Source organism: Ochotona curzoniae, unplaced genomic scaffold (genome assembly GCF_017591425.1).
Source record: "Ochotona curzoniae isolate NIBS_2020 unplaced genomic scaffold, NIBS_Ocur_1.0 contig_3498, whole genome shotgun sequence".
Classification (NCBI taxonomy): domain Eukaryota; kingdom Metazoa; phylum Chordata; class Mammalia; order Lagomorpha; family Ochotonidae; genus Ochotona; species Ochotona curzoniae.
In genome coordinates, this window is record NW_024465885.1 from 21,541,378 (window position 1) to 21,563,421 (window position 22,044).

Consider the following 22,044-nt stretch of genomic DNA (forward strand, 5'->3'; position numbering starts at 1 on the left):
CTGGCTCACTTTCCTCTGTCGCTCTTGGGGGAACCCTTGTGGTTATTTTGGACACACAGGATAACTCAGATTAATCTCTCCATCTCAAGCTATTCAATGAATCTTATCTGTGAAATTCTGTTTGCAATATAAAACAGTTTATTCACAAGTTCTGTGTATTGGGATGCAGATTTTGGGCATGATTGGGGGGAGTGCTGTTATTCAGTCTGTCACAGAGCTAGATTATAAATATTTTAAGTATGAACTGCCAGGAGGCAAAATTGGAGCTACCAATATACTACAAAGGCAACATAGGAAGAGTCAGGTTTGGATGAAGAAATTTCCAGAGGAATAGAACCTGACTTGAGTAAGTTGTCTGACAGTGGAAGCATTGTCCTGCCTTCTACATATTGCTTGTGCTCTTGGTTCCAGGAAGACCTAAATCCTTCTATTTTGTTGTTTCTCTTATAGTTGTATTGTAAATTCAATTTGAACACTTAAACTGAGAGAGGGCAAATTTCTGAGACATCAGCTCCCACTTATATTGAGATTCCAACACCGAATCCTCAGTGGTTTGCAACAGAGAGGACTCAGTAGGACAGAGGTGACAGCTGGCATAGGATATAGGCATTTAAAAAAATGAGGGGATGGAATAGCTCCACTTAGTTTCCATGACACAAGGCTAGACCGGTAGAAGGATGCCCTTGGGCATAGCAGTATAAAAGCAGCCCATAGGCTTTAGTTTACTGAACTCTATTCTGCAAATTCACACAAAGCACCACTGTGCAAGACCTACTGTCACAGCAACGATCTGCTCAGGTTTTCACTCTCTCCGTTAAGGGAAGTCATCTGCCTCAAGAATCCCTCCGAGTAATATACATGCAGCACTGGTATCCCATGTGGGCATCAGTTCTGTTCTGGGCTGCTCCACTCTGATCCAGCTCTCTGCTTGTGAACCAGAGAAGTAGTGGAAGATGGCTCAGGTTCTTGGGTCCCTGTATCCATGTAGGGAGCCCGGAAGAAGCTCCTCTCTCCTGGATTTGGGTCAGCTCAGTTCTCGCTGTTGTGCCATTTGGGGACTGAACCAGAAGACAGAAGGCCTTTTTCTGTGTGTCTTTCTCTCTTTGTAAAAGTTACCTTCAAATAAAAATAAATTTTGTCTTTTAAAAAAATGATTTATCTTCAGAAACTCTGCTGAGGTAACACAACTAGGAAGTATTATGACAAAAATGTTAGAAATAATTGTTGCATAATACTAGACTTTGAACAAGTAGAAAATAATGCTCTATCTATTCCCAAATACTGCATTTTTTCATTTGCTATTTGATTTGTTTTTTATCACACTACTTTGTATAGATCAATGTGGGGCAATATTATTACAGCAAAATTTATGGATGGTCTCCAAATGAAACAAAACATATGGAGGGAATAATCTATGGCAAAAGAAAATGAATAATGGAAAAAAGAACATGGTGAATTTCAGGTTATTTATTTATTTAGTTTGGCTTGTACCACTAACATTTGGAAATCATTCTGAGAGAATAAAATGCACGTTGTATTTTTGCCCATGTACAAGAGCATTTTCTAGGTGTCCTACTAATCAAGCTTGCTGAAGGCCTGCAAAATGTTTCTTTAGTCAAGAGTCGAAAGTTTGAAATCACACACAAAATTCATTTATTTTAAATTAGACAAAAGAAGGGACCATTTGAGAAAATGCTGTCATGTGTATTAGGCATTTGACCTTTGCTAGATCAAAATAAAATAAGATAACCAAGATGGTGTATTCAAAATGGTAATTCATATATTTTACCTATGACAACACATTTTAGTTTAAGATTTATTTGGTTTTTTTCATTTGAGAGTAAGATTTATAGGGAATATGACAACAAAAGAGAAAAATCATCCATCTGCTGATTCACCCACCAACTGACCACAATGGCAGGAACTGCACTGATTTGAAGCCAGAAGCCTCTTCCCGGTCTTCCGCATGGACACAGGGTTCCAAGACTGTGGATCACCCTGGACTGCTTTCACAGGTCACAGTCATGGGACTGGGTTAGAATTGGAGCAGTTGGGACTTGAACCAGCGCCTATATGGGATCCCAGAGCATGCAAGGTGAGGAACTTTAGCATTAAGCTACTGTACCCAAACTGGGAAATCTCCAAAATTTTAATTCAACACTGCAAAATGCTATGTACTTTTCACAAGAATGTGAAGGAACACATATTTTGCATGTTTTAACTAAACAAGCTAACAGTTTTCATAACATGTCCTTTTCTAAGATAATAATTAGGAAGAAACATTTCATGTGATTTGATAGTTGCCATTTAGATTCCAGTTTAACTACAGTAAAATCAGTGAGTAACAGGGCATGGAAATGAACTCTATGAAGCGTTAGTATAGGGTAGTTTTACATCCACATTGTATTTGGGCTGTGATCGCTATCATCAGGAACATCTTTGCTTGTTTAGTTTCTTACGGAATTACAACCTTAACACCTTAACAACTAAAATGAAACAAAAAAAATCATAGTGTACATGGAGTCAGTTAAAATATGGACAATATCTGCTAATTTATGTTTCATTTACCCACACTGCTGATAAACACACAGATTAAAACCAAAGAATCAAACCTGGTATATCAGTTATCATTAGGTCTTCTTGGACCTGCACAGGTGCAGACAGATGGGTGTCATGAATCCACGACACATGGATGGGGGTGGTGGGGAGGCCTGACAAGGCCCAAGCTTCCCCCTTCCCCTGCCTGCTCCCCTGCCAGCCTCCCACCAGCTGGGGTGCAGTTTAGACCAGCACAGATGCGGACAGCAGATAGCAAGCTCTGGTGACATGGAGAATGGGACTACATGGGGTCTGGCACATGTTGGGCTGAGGAAGGACGTGAGGATTCATGCCCAGGTGACGAATGACTACTGAGGGACTCCCACAGACAAGGCAACTCTACTTACATGTAAATGAGGGGACTGAGATTGAGTGGTCTAATGAGGGGAATGGCAATACCTTTAAGAATGAGATGGAAACACCAGGACACATGGGAGATTTTGAGGTCGGGTAGTTAGCATTGGCCATCCCTGAATATCACTCACTGGCACCTAGTAAAACTAAGGCTTGCAGTCTCTCAGGTGGAGTTAGATCACAGTACCCAATAGTGAAAGTCAGAACAGGGGATAAATACTATTGAGCTGACCTGTGACACTAACTAGCACCTGAGAAAATCAAATCTAGGAAATCCCAGGTGGGTTGGGGTTCCTACTGCCAGAATGGGGGCAGTGGTGTGGGCTGGACATGGCTGTAGCCTACCTCATCATGGGAGTGGACTGAGTCTGGGAAGAGCTGGACTGGGCCAGATTCCAGCATCCATTTGTACTCATGAGAGGCAGGGTGGATGTACAATGGGTTGGGCTACATCATTGCTACTGCTAAACCATGTCAGAGTTGTGTCCAGGAGTGCATTTGTATGGCTGGGCTGTAACTACCAAGAGTAACAACCGGAATGGGTTTGGGCCAGCTGGGTGGGCACTGACACTGTAACTGTCATGACAAGTGGTGAACTAAGTTAACCTGGGCCAAGGATCCACTGGTATGCACAAGCTCCACCTCTGGAAGGAGACCTGTTAGAGAAGCAAGGGGAGCACTTTTGTCATGAACACAAGAACAAAGGAACAGCAAGACCATGCCAGGGTACTTTGCCCAGTAGCATACATGTGAGTAAGTCTGGGATATGCCAGGCTGGGATAATTCATAATATTCACTTGCAGACTTGGGAACCAGGATTGGGCGTGGGCCAGGCTGGTTTAAATCGCAGCTCCAGCCAGTCCACATTAGGTCCAGGGCTGGGTGCAAGCTGAGCTGGAAATGGGAGCAGGTTGGACCAGTTCAGGCTGCAATCCCTGTTTGTGGATGCTGGCGTGAGGCAAGCCATCCTAATATGGACACAGTGGGCACAAGGTACATGAGCCCCCGAGGTGGGGGCTGTGGTGGGGCTCAGGTTGCTTAGCTTGGATCTTTGGAGCAAGCTGGCATGGTGGGTTCATGGTGGGATCCTCCAGGGTGGGGAGTATGGTGGGTGCTGGATCACCTGGCTGGGTCTATGGACCTGCCTGCTAAGTGAATGCTAGGTGAGTGCTACGTGAGCCCCAGTGGTGGTGGTCCTGGAGGGGCCTATGTCACTTGGCCATGACCCGTGGGTCCATCTGTGAGAAATGGTCCTATTCATTGGAAAAGATGGACCAGTGCATGGCAGGCACTGAAGTACAAGGAGGATATTGCAGCCCATTCGTATCTACAGAGGACAGCAGGTACCATAGCAGAGGAAGGAGAATAGAACAAATTGGGCAACTAACCCCAGTCAAATGATGACAGCAAAAATCTTGTCAAATGGAGACTGTAAGGGCAACTATGTCAGCCAATGGGCATAGCAAGGTTTTGCTCATCCTTGGATCTGGGAGAGTGAAAGCTCTTCAGAACTATCACAATCTCCTGGGCCGAGCCCGCAGTGTTCCACATCAGGACGCTGGTTGATACTGGGTTTCCTTTTGCCTCCTGAGGTACGGGGTGGTTGGGAAACTGGGCAAGGCTCATCTGCTTATCTTCTCCCTTCTTCCAAAAACAGGAGGATTATGTCCAAAATTTGGAACCAATAATCAGACCTACTTTAAGTCTCACTTCTTAACAACTGAACAATACTCAGCTTCTGAACCATTTTTCACTGAACAGTTCTGATGAGAAGAAAACAGCTAAACCAAGACTTACTTTAGAACATGTGTTTCATATTTATCATTAGATGGAATTGTTAATGTTACTATATCAATTTTGATTGCTTTTATTTTTAGGGTAAAATCAGTATGTAATGTGCATACATTTAATCTTATCAATAATTTCATACATTTGATGGTATGACTTTTGTATTGATAATTATAATCAATATATTAAGCATATCTCTATCATGCAAGCTAATGCATGTGCTCACTGGAAATTTCTGTCTTCCTACCACTACACCTTCCACACTTCCTAGGCAACAGTTCTCTTTATTTCTGTCATTATTGATTAATTTGAATACTTTAGAATTTCCTATAAATTATGTCACGAAGTGTGAACACTATTTTCTGGCTTTTTTTTTAATAAATGGAATACTCACATTAAGGTAGTCATTCTTACCATATCAAAAGTCATTTAGTTATTTTAGCATAAAATTAGAACATGTCATATATTTTATATATACAGTTGTAGGAGTATGTGGCATCTTCATCCTTCATTTGTTGGTCCCTGCTCTCTGCTCCTTCCTTTGTTATTTTTCTTCTAAAAGTTGTAATGATATACTTTCAATTTACTTTGCATTCACCATCTTCACCCTACACTAAAAGAATAAGTAGGAACTAGAGTTGTGGCACAGCAATGTAAGTTGCTTCCTAAGATGCCACCATCAAAATGGGAGTGCTGACTTAAAAGCTGACTGTTTAATCTCCAATTCAGCTCCTTGCTAATGTGACCTTGTGCGACGGGGGAGGCTGATCCTGCTATCTGGCCTCTGAAATCATGTAGGAGACCTGGAAGAAGCTCCTGACTTCATCTTGATGCAATGCCGGCCACTGCAATCATTCAAGCAGTGAGCAAGCTTTGATCTTAGTCCTGCCCTTTTCTCTTTCAGTTACTGTTTGCATGGAACTCATATTTCTTCTTTCATTCATTTTTTTCATTTAATTGTATGCATTTTAAAATATTTATTTTGTTTTTTTCAAAGCCCGTACTGTAAGAGAAGGAGAGGGACAGAGAAAGATTTTCCATCCATTGTTTCACTCCCAAAATTGCCACAATGGCTGAGTCTGTGCCAGACTGCATCCAGGAACCAGGAGTTTCTTCCTTCTAGATAGATTAAAGCATCAGAGAATGTGGCTCTTTCTCTGCTACTTTCCCAGGTGTAGTACCAGGGGTAGTTATTAGGAGTTAATAAATGTCTATTAAAATCAATTTCTTGTTCTAATGTATTATTCCTTATTCTTTTTTTTTTTTAGGTTTTTTTTTTATTGGAAAGTCAGGTATATATAGAGAGGAGGAGAGAGACAGAAAGGAATATCTTCCATCCAGTGATTCACTTCCCAAGCAGCTGCAATAACCAGAGCTGAGCCAATCCGAGGCCAGGAGTCAGGAACTTCTTTAGGGTATACCACACAGGTGCAGGCTCTTGAGGCTTTGGGACATTTTCCAATGCTTTCCCAGGCCACAAGCAAGGAGCTGGATGGTAAGCAGGGCTGCAAGGATTAAAAGCAGCGCCTATATGGAATCCTGGTACATTCAAAGTGAAGATTTTAGCCCCTAGGTTACCTTGCTGGACCCTATTCCTTATTCTTTTTTGTTTTTTTAAAGATTTATTGTTATTATTTTTTCATTGGAAAGGCGGATATACAGAGAGGAGAGACAGAGAGGAAGATCTTCCATCCGATGATTCACTCCCCAAGTGAGCGCAACAGGCCGATACTGTGCCGATCCGAAGCCAGGAGCCTCTTCCAGGTCTCCCACATGGGTGCAGGGTCCCAAAGCTTTGGGCCGTCCTCTGCTGCTTTCCCAGGCCACAGGCAGGGAGCTGGAAGGGAAGTGGGGCTGCCGGGATTAGAACCGGCGCCCATATGGGATCCCGGGCGTGCAAGGCAAGGACCTTTAACCACTTGCGCCACCGCGCCGGGCCCTTATTCCTTATTCTTTATACTTATATTATTCTGTAATTTTCTTCTTAAACTCTAGTCAACAATATTTGTATTTATTATAATGTTCATTTCCATTCCTGTTATATTTATGAATATTTTAGCCTATTTTTATCTGTGACTTGCTTCTTGAGCATATCTAATTCAGTGTCATTTGCAAATAGTAAAATGCACTTCTGTCTTTTGATTACATTTTTGTAGAGAATTCATTGCCTCAAATGTTTTGATGTTTTTTATTTGTTTCCATTTCATAATAATTTGTATGAGTTGTCTAGTATTTCCCATTCTTAAGTAGTTCATGTACATGTTTCTACTTTAATATTTCATTTTTAATCAAGATATATAATTTTCAATAAATCAGAGTTATGCTGAAAAGAATGTTAAATTTTCTTCACTAGTTAAGGACTTGTTAAACAGTTAAGAACTTGTTAAGTTAAAATTTCTGTTGTTTTGTTGAAGTAACTGTGTGTGGCCTTTACATTCTCTTTTTGCTCTCAAAAAGTTCATTATTATATTCTTTTCTTGAAAACGATATCTTTAAACAACAGGATTCCAAATTTTGCAAACTATATCCAGACCTACCATGGAATTTAAATAACTATGAACTTGAATCTCAAAGCAATTTTGGGCTAAACTTTTTGAATAACTTTGCTTGATTTAGAATTTGGTAGATTTTATTTCCTTGCTCATTTCTCCCTATTAAAATATTCTTTTTCCACTTCCAAGTGAATGATCATGTTTTCCCTTTGTGAGAGAAGCATATATTCAAAATAAATCAGTATGGTATAAGGTTACTCCAACTTTCTGGTAACTTAAGTCTGAACAAATAAGGCTTAAAACATATTAGAATAACACAATTCATTATAGATTCCTTTCATCTATTTGTATTTCCCCACTTACCAATAACAAAGAGGTTTCAGAGATTTTTTTTTTAAGATTTATTATTTTTATTGGAAAGTTGGATTTGCAGAGAAGAAAAACAGAGAGAAAGATCTTCCATCTACTGGTTCACTCCCCAGTGGGCCACAATAGCCAAAACAGAGCTGATCCAAAGCCAAAGCCCGGAGCTTCTTCCAGATCTCCCACATAAGTGTAGGGTTGCAAGCCTGTGGGCCATCATCCACTGCTTTCCTAGGCCACAAACAGGGAGCTGGAACAGGAGGTGGTGCAGCTAGGACATGGACTGGCACCTTCATGGGATCCTGGCTCATGCAAGGCAAGAACTTTATCCACAAGTTTCTGCATCGATTTTTTTGTTGTTGTTGTTTCCTTGCTTGTTTTTCATTTCATTAACTACAGTCCACAATGTGAACATACATAGAGCATAGTAACAGTTCAGACATGATAATGTTTTATGCCACTAAAATCAGGGTCTATTACCTCAACAAAGATTTCAAGTCTAACCTTAAAGTTTTTAAAAATGTAAAAACAATTACAAAAGAAATTGTCAAGCCTGGGAGAAATCGATCTGTGGAATCTTTGGTTATTTCAACTTCACAGATTTGATGTATCACATGTTTCTAAATTGAAAATTAAGTTAAAAATTGAGCACATGACTGCATCCACCTTTGTTATTCTAATTTTCTGTTGGTTGTGTTAAGGAACATTCATCAAAAGTTGAGATACTTTAAAAGCTAATATTACAGAAATTCATATGACTTGGAATTTGGACTTTCTTGGTCTGGGCTTTTCTTGTTTCATACTCTTGGCAATAACAATACAAGAGAACAGGATATGAGTGTATCCTATCTTTAAATTAAGACCTAAAGTGGTATTATGTAATTCATCCTGCTCTCTTCAGACTCAGGCCACCAGTAGACAAGAAAGACCAATACAGCATTCTGAAGCAAAAGAAACAGAAATGCAACAAAAAGCACTAGCTTAAATAGCTAGTCCTATGCATCTTTTCTCAACTTCACAGTAACATCACATTAGTAGGCTCAAATTACTTTAGAACTGAATATTCATCTCCCTTTTCAAACAAAATTGTTTTATCTCTTTATATCAATTTTCAAAATGGCCTGGAATTTTTAAATTTCTCTTTTTCTCATCTTTTTGTGTGCAAAATCATGGATTTTAAAGAACTTTTAAAATCAAAATACATGTATTTCTTAAAGTAACCACGAGCGATAAAACAATACTCTGAATTCAATTTCTAACTTTGAATGTTGACATCTAAAAAATTCTTGGGTACCTAATCTGTCTTCTAAGTTACTTTAAGCATTGTCTTATGAAATATTTGAGCAATGCTAGTTTTAGCTTTCAATAAAACTTTTATCTTATAACCCACTGGATTTAGAGAATAAAATCACATAACATTTTTTAAAGATAGTATTCTGTTTTTGATGTCATGATCATGATATTCACCTCCATATTGTCTTAATTCAAGAATTTAGTTTGATGGAGAGTCCACTGTCTACAAAGATATACATGGGCAGTTTTGTCAAGAAGATGTTGCAAATTTTGCGTTAATACATGCTGTGATTTCAAAAAGTATGTGGAGAAGCAAACAGTCCAAAAAGTGGAGAAGTAAAAAATGAATAACATTAAGCATTACTGTATCAATTATTTCTTTTAGAAATGACACCTTAAGAAAGAGTTTCTTTTTAATATTTTCAAAGATTTATTTTATTTTTATTGGAAAGTCAGATATACAGAGAGGAAGAGTGATAGTGAGGAAGATCCTCCATCCACTGATTTACTCTCCAAGCTGCCACAATGGCCCGAGCTGAGACAATCTGCAGCCAGGAGCCAGGAACCTCATCTGGGTCTCCCACGTGGGTATAGGGTCCCCAGGCCACATGCTGTCCTCCACTGCCTTCCTCAGTCACAATCAGGGAGCTGGATGGGAAGCAAAGCTTCTCGGATTAGAATCGGTTCCAAAATGGAATTCTGGTGAGTGCCAAGTGAGGACTTTAGCAGCTAGACTATAATGTCAGACCCAAGATAGACTTTATTTTAAAGTCCATAATGTTTTCACAATGAAAACAATGCCGAAATGTCATGTTGAACATCTTCACATGATAAGGCAATGAAGAGTGCAACATATAATTGTAGGCTTTTTTTTCCTTCTGCATGCTTTTAACACATTTCATTAGTTTTGTTTTATTAAGCAACATCAGAGAAAATAAACATATATAATTAGACAGAATTAATTTTAGAGAGTCTTTATGAAATTATACTTAGCCTTGCTGACAAATATCCATACTCAGATATATGTTTGGAGAGCAAAAAAAAATAAGAAAATAGCTTTTTTCAAAAATGAATGCATGAAAGATTTTAGTCACAGACCTCTTCAACAAGCAAAACAATTTGGCTATACTGCCAAGAAGTTAGAAGCAATTGCATTCTCACTGATGCAAATGGGAAGACTGCAAGAAATTTGGAATGAATTCACAATTCCACAACAATCTGAAAGCCATCAAGGAAATTTTACTTTCAGGATCATATAGACAACAGTTTACTTAATATTTGACGTTGTCTTTGTAAAGATTAAAATGGACATTCGAATGTAGAAACAGTAGGATTCTGCAGTCATGTATTTGGAGGTCATTTTAAGTAGTAAGATTGACAACAGAAAGAAGACTGCTGCCAGTTTGGTGGGCAGAGTCCAGATAAGTCTGAGTAGCAGCACAGCATGGGAGTCTGGATCCCATTGGGCCAAATTTCCTGCTAGTGATCCTAGCTCCCCATATAGCACTGCTAGGCAGGAGAGAGTGTCCTGGGTTTGTGGGCAGGCAAAGTGCTGGGCTCTGCCCACTGGCTACCCAGCAGCAAGCTCTGTGGTCTTGGCGATATCAAATTACTGCCTAGGGACATCCATGGATAAGACCACTGTACATGTAAGTGATGAATGAATCCTGAGGAGCACCTAATGACAGGGTCACTGTACTTGCATGTCAGTGAGGGAACTGAGACATAGTGGTTTGGAGTGGAGACACTTGAAGGTATTTTTTAAGGTCAGACTCATGCACCAGCCCAAATGGAAGACCCGGGTTGAGCTTGTTAGCATGGAATGTGGCTAACCACCACATGCCAGCACACATGTGCTGCATTCCTGTCTGGGAGGGTTAGATTCCAGTACTGACAGTGTCAAATCAGGGGATAGACCACATTAGACTGGGCTGTGACACCAATCAGCATGCAAAAGAACCAGGTCCGGGGTGGACCCAACACTATGAACTACAAGTCTCACTGGTTAGCTCGAAAGTTGAGATGGTGATGGGCTGAGCTAGGCATGACCATTGAATCCACTGATGCTCACCAGTACTGGGGCTGGGAATTAGCAGGCAGGGCCAGGCTGCAGCACCCTCATGAGCACCCTAAAACAGGGTGTAAGGCAGGATGGGCTGCACCAGCTCATGCAAAGATCAGGAAGGAGAAGCCAGGCCATTTTCAGTAAGGACCGAGCAGCTGCTGGCATGTGTGAGATCTAGTGGGTCATAGCTGCCACTCATGAGCATGTAGTCCAGGACTGGGTTTTGGGTAGGCTGGACAGGGTAACTCCATCAGCTGGCAAGTGTGTTAGTTGGTTTTAGAAGGGGGCAGATCAGGCAGGGCTAAACAAACCACTGCACACTGACAAGTACAAAAACCAGGAGGGAGTGCAGGTCAGGCCTGGCTAAGCTGCCACAGCTATGGATTTGCATGAGTCAGGGACAAGAGCAGAATAAGAATGGCCAGGTAGTAGTACCTGCCAGCTAGAGTCATGATTAGGGACTGGCTGGACAAGGCTAGGCTGCAACATCCTAAAGCAAAAGCAAAGACAGGGGAGGGACTATGCCACGCTGGGTCAGAACGAGAACTGGTGCACACAAGATCAGTGGCTGGAATCAGACCTGGTTGGGGAACTAAGGAGACACCCTGGCTGGGTTGTGGGTCCCACTGGTGAGTATGGGGGTCAGAGTGGGGGATGTGGTCTGGTCGGGATATGGATGCGTTCTCCTTCTGCACTGGTGTGGTGTGGGTCTGGGGTGTGCAAGATTGGGCTAGACTCCAGCACACATTGGAGCTCTTGTGAAAGAGGATGGGTGTAGATGGGCTTAGCTAGGTCTCTGTCCCTGCTGAGCCATGTGTCAGCTGTGTCTGGGTTTGCACCAGGTTAGGCTGAGATGTAACACATAACAATAAGAAATAAAATGGGTGAGGGCCAGTCAGGAAAGGTCCCTGTTCCTGCTAGGACAGGATGTGGACTAAGTAGGGCTGGCCGATGGACCCACCAGTGTATGTGAGATCTTATACTGGGAGAAGTTCTGATGGAAGATCTTGGTAACTTCACTGTCAGGACACAGTCCCTGCAGCTGAGCACAAGAACCAAAAAACGGAGCAGTCTGGACCAGGATGGGTTACGGTACACATGGGCTTACCTTTTGATCAGGTCTGGGGAGAACCTGGCTGGACCACTTCATATCACTCACTGGCAAATCTGAGAGACAGAATGGTGTGTGGGTCATGCCGAGTCAAGCTGTAATACCAGCTAGCTCACACTAGAGTTGGGACTGGGGGCTGGCTGGGATGGCTAGGCGGTAGTCCTCACCAGTATGAGCTGAAACTTAGCAGCAGGCCTGGCCTGGCCTTCTACAGCTCTCACTGGCAAATGCTGAGGTGAGGAAAGTCATATGTACCAGACTGGGATGCAGCACCCAACAAGCAATCATGAGACATGGAAGAGAGAGGGTGAACCGATTAGGGGGTCTGCTGGGAGATCATCCTGCTGGACCACTATTCCCACTGGTGAGTGTGAGCACTGGGATCAGTGGCAGACGAGGCCAGGCAGTGATGCAATACATGTTGGCATGGCTGTTAGCTGGATCTAGGACAAGTCAGGCTGGGAGGATGGTACGTACTGCTACATACATAAGTCAGAGGAGATGAGGGTTGATTGGGCTTTGCAACAGCATCAGCTAGCAGATGCTGGCACTAAGGGAAGACTCTGTTGGGCTGAACTGCAGTACCACCCAGAGAGTGCAAGATCCTGGAGTGGGAGTGGACCCATTAAGGAAACAGAAGGCACCTCCTTCTTGGGTAGCCACTCCGACTGGTGAGAATGAGAACCAGGCCCATGATAGGCATGGCTAGACAGAAAATGGCCCCCACCATCATGTGTGTGAATTGGATAGTGGGGCTGGTTAGGTTGAACTAGGCTTCAAAGCCCATTGATATGTACGAGAATTGAATGGAATGTGGGACAAACAGGACCAGTTTGCTCTACATACTAGCAAACATGGGAACAGGGCAGGAGTCAGGCCTGGTGGGGGTTATTGTGGGTCTCTCTGATGAGGCTACAATTCCCACTGGTTTGTGTGCGGGCTGAGTCTGTGGTGAGCAGGATTGAGTTGGATTACAACACCCATTATTTTGAGTAGAAAGAGACAACTTACCTAATAACCACAAATAACAGCGTGCACATGGGTGGGAGGATTTGGGTAAAGGACTGTGCCAGACCCTGTATTGGCATGCACACACAAGAATCAGAACTGGGATCACCTCAGGTGAAGTTTCTTTGAGAATCCCCACATCTGGACTCAAAACTCCAACCATGGAGGAAATTGCAGCCTCCATGGTCTGACTGTGCAGTGCAGTGTCAGAGACCGGGCCTCCTCAGTGGCTTAGATGGAGCAGTAGACAGCATATCCAGATGCAAATGGAGGCTTTGGCAGTACACTGGAGCCTAAAGAAAACATTGGTACCATAACAAAGGGTGGAGGACAGAACAAATAGATCAACTACTCCAGCCAAGTGTTGCCAGTAAATACCTGGGTAAAAGGGAAATGCTAAGGTGCACTTTGTCAGCCAGTGGAGTCTGAAGAAATTTCATCATGATTGTAGTGGCAAGATTTGCAACAGTACAGAACTATTGAACTACCAAATCCACTTGATCGGGACCCTTGGAACAATGCCCCACATCAGGGACCATAGGATGGTTTGGAAGCTAGGCGTGGTTTCTCTCCTTATCTCTTCCCTCCCCACAGATACAGGATAGTAAAAAAAAAAAAAAGTCAAAACAATAGCCACGCCCAGTTTCTTCTAGCCCTTATCCCTCCACACCCTAATCGAATATGTAAAAAGTATCAAAAATAAAATTTAAACAACAATGGACAACAATGTCTAAAGAATATGTGTTATACAATGCAATGAAAAACCACATAAAATACTTGTTTGTGGTATATGAGTGAAACAAGAATATTACTTTGACTTTGGGCAATTGCCTGTACACTGGACATCTCAAAATTTTTCCATTCTGTGTATGTTTCTGGATCATTATGAAAGCACTATGAGTACTGACTTTCAGATTATACATCATCATCACCAGTGGATGGATTTGTAAATACCAACTATGCAAATCATGAGCATAATATTGTTGATATAATTTTTCTGTATTTCATAGCGTCTTCAAGTTATAATGATGGTACAAAGGTCTAGGTGGTTAGGTCTATTCTGTAATAGATATAAATGCAGATCCTGGCGCTAGATTGCATACATTTCAAAGAAAGTGCCACCATTTACTAGCTTACTAACTACGATGTTGGGTTAGTTGTATTTCTGAAACTCAATTTTTTTTTATGGTAGAATAGGAATGTTACCTACATCACTGAGATTTTGGCAAAATTATATATTAGTAATGAATATGTATATCCATGTATTAAATATTAACCTATAGATAGCCCAAGAGTAGACTTCACATTAGCAACTGTTTTTTTAATTAAAAATGAAAGAGGAATTTGGTAGACACATGTGAATACAGTGAGTAAAGTGGGAATAGCGCATCCAAGTAGACAGAAAGAATATGCTATAGAAAGACATGTAAATAAGAATGAGAAAACTACATTTTGGAGATTGTGGGGAACCTGATATGTGGGAAAGGGTAAGAATATTGGCACCTTATATGCCACATTAAAACTTCTGTCTAGGAGTAAATGAGAGACTTCAAAACTCTTTTAAGCAGAATGCAGTACATTTTGGTTTTTTACATATTCTTATTTTGGAAAGTCTGCGTTAAAATCACTGGAGAGGATATTCTAAATGAATGTGACAGGAAAAAGGATGATTGGTTAGAAACCACTCCAATTTGCAGTTGAAAAACAGTGAATGTGCCTCCAGATAAGATTTTATGGCAAAACGTAAAGTTCAAGCATCATGAAACATTGTGAAAGGGGAGCAGAGGCTAATTCTTAATGTAGGGAGGTGTAGTGTGAGATTTGAGAACAACTTAAAACACAAATATTTAACTGATTTTGATCAAATAATTATATACAAGGGTCAAAGATAAAGTTAGAGAAGGAAATTATTACTTACGAAAAAGATGTCTCCTTTCATTTACGTCTTCCGAGTCCTTAGCATCTTTCGCTGGAGGAGAAATACTGTTATGCAGAGGGAAGGAATCTAAAAAGACATGGCATGTGAGAGGGGTGCTGATGGGTATTCTGAATTTGAAGATGGGATAGAATGCATTTGTAAAGACTTTATGAGGCAAAATCATGGAAAGAAAGAGTACAATAAAAAGAAAATTGTCAGTAACATATCCAGGACAAACTTCTAAATGGCATGACCACAATATAATTATTTATGAGTTATGAGTATTAAATATGCTGAAGAGTAGAAATTATATTGGTTTTTCTAAGGAGCATAGCATTAATTTTACTTCTGTATTACAAATGCTTTTTAGTAGTCAATGAAAAACTCATTTCAGTGTTACCTCAATGATATATTTTACTCGAGATGAATTAGGAAAGACTACAAGAAAGCCAAAACAAACAGTAAAAAGAAATTAATAAAACAGTGCTTGGAATTTAATAGTTATGTCCAATGATTTCAAATGCATCTGGGGTTTTAAACAAACTCAACCGAAATAGTTGAGTGCTGTGAAGTAGGGGCAGGCATTATAATCTCTATATTACAGCTGGGAACCTTGAGGCACAAAGCCATTTAAGTGATATGTCGAAGGTCACTGAGCAAGTCGCTGGTGAGGCCAAAAATAGAATCCCAATTCTTCAGCTAGTTCTTTGTTCAGGAGACCATATTGGTTCTTTCATTACTTGAGGTGAAACTTTAGCTTTATATCAGAGGTTTTCTACCTTCTATGCCAGCCTAAAAATCAACATTTTAAAAAGACTATTGAATTTATATTAAATCAAATCATATTTCATGCTAGTGGTTTTCAAGTGGCTCTTAGAAAAGTATTTTCTTGTTGTTTAAGAGGAAAACTACCCATAGGTGGCCTTTCACTGTTAGCTCAATTCATAAAACTTTCTCTCTCCTTTAAATATTTAATGGTCTATCTAACAATGAGTACGTTCTGGTTCCTGCACAAGGAAATGTAAGCCATAGTAATGAAGCTTTGCCTTCGGACAGCTGACTCAGCAACAAGTCTGGCAGCCTGTACAAACCTTTCCATTTGCTATCAGTTTTTCAAAGTTTCAAGCCATTGAAATGCATTGAAAAAATACAGCAGCCAACTAAACCATGCAAATTAACCATACATCTGCTTTATGCAATTCCTGAACCTCCAAATTTGTAATTTCTTATCTGTGGCTGCTCAAACAATTTTCTGGTTTGTAATGCTGTTACAAAATGGTAGGAAGAAAGTGGATTACCATATCCAGAACACATTTGCCTAAAAAGTACTTGTATTTTTCCAGTCACAAAAAGAGCTAACTCCCCTCATCCCCTTTGTGAGAATCCTAACAACCAGAGATTATGAACTTCATGGAGAAGAATTTCAAACTATAAAGTGATCGAATATTTTAAAGAAATATATTCATATCTAATAATTCAAATTACATATGTGGTAATGTTTGTATATCTACAGTTTAGAATAGTGTTTTATATAATATGCTACTTTAGAATTATATGCTCTTATAACTATAGGTAGCATTTGTTGAAAAATTACCTTAAGCCAGACATTCTGAGATTGTCTTCCCATTTAATGTTCTTTTATTATCTTTATAACATTATGAAATAACCATTCCCTCTTATGCTTATATTCTTAGCGAGGCAACAGAAACACTAAAGGGATAAGGCCATGGCCCAAAGTTGTAAAGTGATAGAGCAGCAATACAAATACAGGCAGACTATCAGGAATGACTTGCAGATATATGACTGTAATAAAAAGCAAATTCTAGAGGCTGAATAATCCTGACTAAATTCCTAAACTGAGATTCAGAGAAATTAGGTCCTTTACAGGTTTTATATCCTGCAATATGAATGGAGTGTACTCAGAGAGATTTCGCCAACAGGGTTCTTGGAGTTAGCATCAACTGACAATACCAATTTTAAACTTGGAGGGACTAACATGTTATGACTTACCCAACAGATATTCCATTTCTCAATGAAATGATATCCCATTGTGATATTTTGCATCTGAGATAACTTTAAAATTTACCAGGTAAAATATTTTTTCACTTAATTTTTCCTTATTATTTACCTTAAACAATGTTTCTTCTTTAGTTATGTACTGAGACTGCTATATTTCCCCATGTTGGAATTTTACATTTCTTCACTCCCATTTATCAAATGACTTTCCTAAATGTTAGTCAAATGCCTTTTGTTAAAAATGCTACATGTAATGTGATACTTTGTATTCATTTTAGGGGAATGTTTTCTTTGTTTTGACACTCTTGACCACTCCTCTTGAAACTCCTTTGGGCTTTACTCAGTTCTGTCCTACTTATTACTTTTTAACTGTTTTCTCTAATTACTGCATGAGCAATCCTTTATCAAATGTTGATTCTTTTTAATGTTCAGCTTATAAACCTCATCTTCTTTCTCTGCATAAATGCCTCAATATTAAGGGAGCTCACATTTTCATAATTAACTATTAGGATAATTACACGGTCTGTATGTGTATATACCCACACATGCTTGTATATGCACATAAATGTTAGGTCTCAGAATATTGCACCCCCTAATTTTATGCTGGCATGTTACATGCTTACAGGAAATTGGACAGAACACTCAGAACTAATAACAAATTACACTTGTTATTAAAACACTACCTGGATTCTTTTTCAAGATATGATTTCGTTGTTAGAGTGATTCTCCCTTTTCCCTCCCCTTTCTCCCTCTTAATTTTGCTTTCCTACTATTCCTTCTCACCCCATATCACACTTAAACGGTCTTATGGCAAGATTTGTAAGATGATCCTTGCTCAATCTTACCCTTTAGTTTCCTAAGCTTTGTACTTGAATAATGTTTGATTGAGCCGTGATGGCTTGAACAACTTTTTCTTTTTGACTTGTGCCTGGTACTCAACAGCACTGACGAGCTCAGGATGGCAAGGAGGGAAACTTAAGAAACAGTCTATGAACAAAAACACTGAGTCAAGTTGAAAAAGAATCCAGTCTTCCATGTCTTGATTCACTTTTCAATAACATGATTTCATTATGTAAGGCATTATGTTTGGACCACTAATGTTGGTTACATGAAGTTTAAATTTGGATAAGAACTGGCATAAGGATATTATTCCAGCTAACAAGCAGGATCTATTGTAGACTTGGAAAGGAAGACAAGGAAGATATTCCAGGGATATTAGAAAAAGAGAATTAGTGTTTGAATGTACCTCTATAAAAGGTAATTCTTGAGTTCTGAACCATAGGCTACTCAATTTTTTCTCTACTTCATCAAAGGAAGATTAGCGTAGTTGGGGATGTTAGTGGTTTTGCTTGGTTCTTTTGTTTATATTTAAACTTTGTTTATTCTAAACCATTTGGCACTAAATTCATTGATTTTTTTTTAAAGGCTACTTATTTGAAAGACATTTATAAGTGTGTGCGTGCGCACACACACACACACACACACACACACACACACACACACACACACAGAGGCGGGGGGTGGGGGGGAAGCGTCAGTCTCCCACCTGCTGTTTCACATCCCAAATGGCCAAAAGGGCAGGAATGAGCTAGGCAGAAGCCAGAGGGCGAGAGATTCTTTTTGGTCTCCTACAGGGTTGCAGGGACTCAAGGACTTTGGTTGTCTTCTGTTGCTTTTCCATTTCCTGTGTTAGCAGGAAAGTGGGAGGGAAGTGGAGCAGCCACAGAACTTGAAAGTGCAACCAAAGGGGATGTCAGTATTGCAGTAGGCTACTTAACCCGCTACACAAAATGTTAAAGAAAGTATGCTACTAAAAGATAATTACTGAAGAAATGACTACTTAGAAATGACTACTTAATATATCTTATTTGCTTTAGATAAATGCCATATTTTACGTTTTGTTCAAATATTTTTGTTCATTAGCCACTTTAAAGTCCTCAAAATAGATATAAAATGATCTTAAACTATAAGTAGTAAAGAAAATAAACATTATTTTAAAAAAAGTATACTTTGAATTTTGCAAATATTTCTCTAGTAGAGATTATTGATGAGTTCTCATGTGAAGATCAGTAGATATTATTTGATTTCAGCTAACAATCCATAACAGCTCCTCTCCCTCCCAAAAATGGTGAAGTTTGGGGGAAGGGAATATTTGGAACAATATTTAAAAAAGAACCACAGATATGGATTGTGAACTATATTCTCAAATCTCAAATTACCTTGAACATATGTGTTTCCAATACACATGCAGTGTTAGGTGTGTTCCTTTGTCATAGCCATTACAAGTTAATAGCATTAATGATTTACAACCTGTTTCTTCATAATCCTGAGAGCATATTAAAGGGCTGATGCTATTGCCAATTTTTAGTTTGCTACATTATGGGTAAGTAAAGATTCAGTAGAAAGTGTTTAGGGGCAATGTAAGAGTGCATAGCATAAAGATATATCAATGTGAATAAGAGGAAATAAAAATAGCTCACACAGCTCTTCATTTTAAAAGCATTGAATTTTATCTTTGATAAAGTATGCAGTTAAAATACAAGTCTTCTGACGTTAGAGAAGCTCCAGAGGGCTCAGAAGTGTTACATCAGCTTTAAAATATCCTTGAAGGAATAAAAAAGGGGGAAATCATGTCAAACTCAAAATTCCACAAATATTGGCATGTAACTAGAGACATATTTCATTTGAAGATAAAAATCTCACCTTCCAAAATAAAAGGTGTTTCCATCCCTAGACGGATTTGGTAGATAAAGACAAACTAAGACTGAAAATTGCCAAGTAATCAAGTAATAGGAAGAAACTGAAGTTACAAATTTAGATTGAAATCTACATTTTTAGTATAGATATCATGGCATGAACAGCTGTAAAATGTATGCAGCCTGTCTTTACATAGTTATTTCACAATCAAAAGTTTTCCCCGTATTATTTTGTTGGTTTTTTTTTTAATTCTGTCATTTCATCAACCTTTTACACAGAAGTGTAAAAATAATCAAGGACAGTTCCTATTGCTTCACCACTTAATATAATTAGCTTCTGCCACAGTGTGAATACACACCACAAAATTCATGAATTTGAATTTGAATTCCCCAATGCAGTGATGCTGAGATGTGTTGGGAACCTTTGAAGAATGATTACATCAGTAAGAGATTAATTCCTTTCTCAAGGGAGTGACTTCTGACACTGCATTAATCATCATGAGATCACAGTATTACAAAGAGAAACCTCACCTTGTTTTCTGGGTGTCTTTTTAACAAATAAGATTTATTTATTTATTGGGAACATGGTATAATAGAGATAAGGAAAGACAGAATAAGATCTACCATATATATATATATGCTGGTTCACCTCATTCTCATGGTCACCACGCCCAGGGTTGGACCAAGCTTAAAGAAGGAGCTAGAATTTCCATCCCAGTCTCCCACATGGGTGGCATTCTTCAGTCATCAACCAATGCCCTCCCAGACACATCAGCAGACAGCTGAAACAGCATAAATTAACAAGTGGCAGAGGAATCTGCTGTGCCACAGTGCTGGCTCTTGTCATTTAGTGCTTTTATGTGTGTTCATTTATTATTTTGCTTTCAGCTCTGAGTGGACAGAATTCAAGGCTTCCCTGCTGCCCCAGGAGCTAAGCAGATATTGGCATCATGCTTCTGGACTTTCAAATTTTCATAATTATGTGCCAATATAAATCTGTTTTGTACATATTCTGTTTTTCTTTTTCCCCTTGGATATATAGCAACACAAACTAGAAACCTATCAAAAAGTTCCAGACCTCTTATGCCAAATCTTATAATTTTTCTCTTTTTGTATTTGGTGCTCACTTAATCTATCATCAGTTTCTATATATTTAGGGTAATGTCAACCATTATCAGACTAACACAATTAGAGTAGTCTCTAACAGTTTATTCTGTGTCTAAATTGTTTTGCAATTTTTTTTTAAACATGATGGATCCGGAAATTTCTGTTAATGCGGCTAAACCCGAACTATCTGTGAAGCAGTAATTGTGAATGGTGTCACTACTCCAATACTGTCAAACATACATCATTACAAATTTAAAAATGAACAAATAATCAGAATCAAGATGGTGAAACAGGGTATGGACACATTTAAATAGACAGAGAAACATTTAATCAGGATAAAGCAAAGAGGACACATTCCAGGAAATAGAAGAGGACAGAACAGGAGCACAGGGTTACCTGGAGACTGACAGACATAAGAAAGCAGCAGACACAATGGTGTGGTGCTGCAGTGACTGATACTACAGAGGCATTCAGCTAATGGTGATCTGAACTCCACCAGCAGCCGAATCCACCAGCAACCAGGTGGGAAGTGACTTTCACTGAGAGCTGGTCTGTTTGACTAGGAGCAGAGACTGAGTGGCAGATCCCAGATAGACAGTGCGAGAACAGGGTGGTTTTCACAGCTGAGTCAGCCCACTGGAGCCAAATTGGATGCCATTTTGCGTAAGGAGGCGAAAGCAAGGGAAAGGACTGAGATACGCCAAGTTGGGAGCGAACTCATTTCTGACCCAATGAACTGCAGCAATGCAGCATTCTACAGGTTCCACCCAAGACAGGCCTAGGTAGCCCTCAGACCTGACAGCCAGCAGATCAAGAACTCTAGTAGGGGCACGCCAGGCACCATTTTGAACAGTGTGGCAAAAGTTTAGGAGTACAGGGGAAAACAGTGAACTATGCATGTGCTGAGCTCATGAGCACTCACTGACTTCCGTGGATTGCACTGGTTCCGCAGGAAAATAATACCGACTGTGGCATCCATTGGGTCAAAACAGGTTCATGTGGCACCCAGACCTAACGACCGACAGGTTTTGGCAAGATCAGCACCACCAACAACCTAACTATATAGGACACCTTGTGTCTCTCTAATCCTGGGACCTGCTCCAACCTGAAGTGGGAGAAAGGTTGTACAGACAACAGTCCAACCTCAGCACGATAGCACATGAGGTGGAGAGTGGTGATCCAAGAGTTGGGGGCTACAGAGATCATGGCAGAAACCTAACATAAGAACCCCGGCC